The sequence below is a fragment of the Dromiciops gliroides genome, chromosome X, assembly GCF_019393635.1.
Source record: "Dromiciops gliroides isolate mDroGli1 chromosome X, mDroGli1.pri, whole genome shotgun sequence".
In the NCBI taxonomy this organism is placed as follows: Eukaryota; Metazoa; Chordata; class Mammalia; order Microbiotheria; family Microbiotheriidae; genus Dromiciops; species Dromiciops gliroides.
The window spans coordinates 18,766,433-18,771,194 of record NC_057867.1 but is presented as its reverse complement, the minus strand read 5'-3'; the positions used below and the strand labels follow the sequence as shown (position 1 = coordinate 18,771,194).

General features: G+C 42.1%; 1 pseudogene; it reads right to left on the bottom strand.

Moving 5' to 3' along the window:
* Window positions 1-1,568: 1,568 nt before the first annotated feature.
* On the bottom strand, window positions 1,569-1,894 carry LOC122734096 (annotated as a pseudogene).
* Window positions 1,895-4,762: the final 2,868 nt, after the last annotated feature.

The window sequence follows — 4,762 nt, the reverse complement described above, 5'->3', positions numbered from 1 at the left end:
GCTGTCATATGCTTCTTTTTCTGGGTTACTGGGAAATCCATTTTGTGCTCCTGTCTTCAGGTGAGAGATGTATGCAGTTTTTGGTGGGGGCTTGTGATCTGTATCAGCAGGCTAGCTCACCCAAATATTTGGAGGCTCATCACAAATCTTGTAAAAAAAAAGAAATTTGATAGGGGAGAATGGGACAGAATCACAAGAGAGACTGTCCAGCTGATATGAGAGAAGACCTGGTCTTTTGTATGTTTACAAAACAAAGAAAGGGGAAGAAATTACAAAGCAAGAGGAAATGCAAAAACTGGGAAGGGCAAGATTACTGAGAAGGCATCTTTGAATACTGGGATATCATTAGGATATACAGAATCTATCCATATCCTGCATATCATCTTTCAAACCTTGCTATTGTATATCACTGTACCTGTTTGAGCTCTGCAAAACCCATTCCTGGGGGCAGGGTCGCCAAGTCCTTATGAAATTTGATTGATTCCTTGGGGCTTCATATCTTTAGGTTTCTTGGGGTCCCATTTCATTCCTACAACACAGATGTTAGCTTTGCTTTAGTTTTGTGGCAGAGGGATTTGTCAGTAGCACTTAGTCAGCCCTTTTCCACCTGGGTTGCAGGAAATCCTTGCCTAGATGTGTTTTCCAATAGACTGAATCTCTGTGTTGCAACTTCACAGTAGACTGATTCAGAATGAGTTCCTAGGAAATAAGAAACAAGGTAGTTAAGGTCTCAAAAGTGTTGAGTGAGTCCCAGAAGTAGGAAGGATAGAAGGGACATTTTAGTGAGGAATTGCTGGAAGGAGAAAAAGGGGCATGGAAAAACTGGTGATGATTTCAAAGGGTGAAAGAGAATATTTACCAAAAGGGGGTGCCCTAAATTGCAGAGGAAGACAAGGAAGGGCTTTTGTCCTTCCCAGACTAAAATTATTCAGACATTTGCCAATCAGAATATTAATCCCACTGATACATTCTACCAAAAAATTGGTGGTGGTTGGCTAGGTACGTTACAGTGCTTTGCCTGTAAGAAAAAACCTCAACTCCCCAGACAAATATGTAAACCCTGACTAATATACTAAGGAGAGTGGGAGCTGAATAAAAATCAATGTGCCAGAATTGAGAGGGGGCCTCAGGGAGAGGGAATTTCCCAAGAGGCTTCTGGGGGAAATCCTTAGGGGCCTGTTACATTATATTTGGGACAGATTTCACATCTCCTTTTTCATTGCCGATATTTGCAGCCCAAACTAAGCAACCTGTTAGGGCTTCAGTGACTTAAAGAGTGCAAGTATACCATCATAGGCCAACAGAGAGAGTCAGGGAGAACTGAACAACCCTTTGGCTTATATCAGATTGCAGAGTTTTTATCCATTTTGTACCTTCCCCGTCATAGTCTTTCTTGGATGGGAAAGGATACAGTCTCTTACACAGCAGTAAGCTCTGGGGGGTTAATGTTATTTTTTTGACACCAAAAATTTCTTTATTGTTTCCTAACTACAAAAGAACCAGGGAGTGACTATGCAGCAAAGGGTACATGCTTGGGCCAAAGGTGCACATTAGAGGGGGTCAGGAACTCAGGCAAAGTTAGAACCATTCTAGCCCATGTTGGCAGTGCTCATGTTGTAGTAATTGATATAGATTCTGTCTCCTAGAATTTTGAGGTGCTTGTTGAGCAGCTTGCAGGGCTGTTTGCTGTATGTCTTGTTCTGGGGTGCAGGCTGCAGAGGGCACAAGGGTCCAAGGAGCCCCCATAGGCTATCACCTGGTCCACTGAGATGTGCACTGCATTGTACTGGGCAGGCTTGCCCATGGCCTTGGCCAGTTGCACGGTGAGCTCGCTCAGCAGGGGGTCAGGCACCGCAGATAGTGGCATATTGGTCTTCACCATGAATATGGGCATCTTGGTGGCTTCTCTAGTGGGCATCAGCATGGGGAGGTGGGAGCTGGGTGTGGGCAACCACCAGGCAGCTTAAGCAGAGTAAGCCTCCACATGTCCACAACCACCTCAATAAGATGAGCCCACATGCCTAAGGGGCTCAATGTTAATTTGAGGGCAGGCCCTGCAGATATAAAGGGAAGACAGCCTAATAGGGATTGTGGAATTGGGGGTTGAGATATCTGCTTGGTATGCAGGTTGTTGAGTGCATTACTTCAGACATGGGGCTAGACTTCATGAGAGTGTCCTGGATTTCTGGACCTATGACCCATACTTTTTTATGTAATAAACATTTTTATTGAAAGTTTGGGGCCCAGAATCTGAGTAGTGGAAAGACAAGAGGGGCAGAGCCAAGATGGAAGAGGAAAGGCAGTGAGCTCTCGAACTCATGACAGGATCGCTCCAAAAAACATCCAAACAATGCCAAAGGACAATTTCTGGAGCAGCAAAACCCACAGAAGAATGTACTGAAATCATCTTCCAACCATGGATAGCTTGGAGTGTCAGAAGCAGGTTGCTGCTGTGCTGAGACAGGAGTGTCACCCTGACATAGATCCAGTCCCAGGAAGGCCTCACCACAGAAAGACACACCCCAGAGACTTTGATTCAGCTGCAGCAACAGTGTCTTCTGGAACTAAGCTCACAGTCTGGTGGGAGGGCTGAGCCCTTGGCAGGGGGGAAATTACAGGGGTCTATCCTGGTGCTGAGGCAGAACTTATTCTATTCACCCCTGCCGGGAACCAGGAAGTAGGCTTGAGTAGCAGTGGCCCAGGTGGGGGAGGGGAACAAACTCCTCATAACTGACAACCACAAAACGCAAAGTTAGTTGATTAGCAAGTTGGTCTGGGGTCATGTAAGGACCAGGAAACAGACCAGGTGAGTGAAGAACCTGCTCTTCCTTAAATCATACCACCTGGGAACTTCTGACTCTTGGGATAGTGATGCCTAAAAATAGTTCCTCACTTTAAGGAGCTAAAAAAGGCAAGTAATAGAAAGGCAAGATGAGCAGACAGAGAAAGGTGAGGACCATAGAAAGTTTCTTTAGCAACAAGGAAGATCGAGGGGTACCCTCAGAGGATTATCTCAACATCAAGCCCCTATATCTAAAGCTTCCAAGAAAAATATGAATTGATCTCAGGCCATAGAGGTGCTCAAAAATGACTTTGAAGATAAACTTAGGTAGAGGAAAAATGGAAAGAGAAATGAGGGTGATGCAGGAAAGACATGAGAAAAAAGTCAACAGCTTGAAAAGCTAAATTGGCCAAATAGAAAAAAAGGTACAAAAGCTCTCTGATGAAAATAATTGCCTAAGAATTAGGATTGAACAAATCAAAGCTAATGACTTTATGAGAAACCAAGACATAATAAAGCAAATCCAAATGAATAAAAAAATAGAGGGCAGTGTGAAATATCTTCTTGGAGAAACTGCTGACCTGGAAAATAGGTCCAGGAGAAATAATTTGAAAATTATTGGTCTACATAAAAACCATGATCAAGGAAATAGCTTAGACATCATCTTCCAAGAAATTGTCAGGGAAAATTGCCCTGATATTCTAGAAGCAGAAGATAAAATAGAAATTGAAAGAATCCACCCATCACCTCCTGAAACAGATCCCCAAAGGAAAACTCACAGGAATATTATAACCAAATTTCAGAGCTCTCAGGTCAAGGAGAAAATATTGCAAGCTGCCAAAAAGAAATAATACAAGTACTGTGGAGTCCCAGTCAGGACAGCACAAGATATAGCAGCTTCTATATTAAAGGACTGGAGGGCATGGAATATGATATTCCAGAGGGCAAAGGAATTGAGATTACAACCAAGAATCACCTACCCAGAAAAACTGATCATAATATTTCAGAGGAAAAAATGGGACTTCAATAAAAAGAGGACTTTCAGGTATTCATGATGAAAAGACTTGAACTGAATGGCAAATTTGACTTTCAAATACAATACCCTACAGAACCATAAAAAATTGGAATTGGAGTCCTGGGGTGCTGCAGTGGGTGACTATCATATGTCTGAGGCCAGATTTTGTCTGGGATCCCCCTGGGTCCAAGACAGATGCTTTGTCCACTGTGTTACCTGCCTGTCCCATGATGACATCTTTATTTATTTATTTATTTATTTATTTATTTATTTATTTATTTATTTATTTATTTATTTATTTATTTTATTCAGGCAATTGGGGTTAAGTGACTTGCCCAGGGTCACACAGCTTGTAAGTATCTGAGGCCAGATTTGAACTCAAGTACTCCTGACTTCAGGGTGGTGCTCTATCTACTGTGCCACCTAGCTGTCCCGACATCTTTATTTTTAAATTTTTTTTAAAATTCTGCATGGGGCAGCTAGGTGGTACAGTAGATAGAGCACCGGTCCTGGATTCAGGAGGACCTGAGTTTAAATCCGGCCTTAGACACTTAACACTTACTAGCTATGTGACCTTGGGCAAATCACTTAATCCTCATTGCCCTGCAAAAAAAAATCTGCATTAGTCATGCTATAAGAGAAGAATCAGGGCAAAAAGGAAAAAAAAAACTCAAAAAAGAAAAAATAACAGCACCAAAAAGAAGAAGAAGAAGAAGAAGAAGAAGAAGAAGAAGAAGAAGAAGAAGAAGAAGAAGAAGAAATAGTATTGTTCAATCTGCATCCATATTCCACAGTTCTTTTTTTTTTCTGGATTTGGAGAGCATTTTCCATCATGAGTCCTTTGGAAGTATCTTGTATTGATGAGAAGAATCAAGTTTATCACAGCTAATCAACACATAATGTTGATGATACTGTGTACAATGTTCTCCTGGTTCTGCTCATCTCACTCCTCATCAGTTCATGCA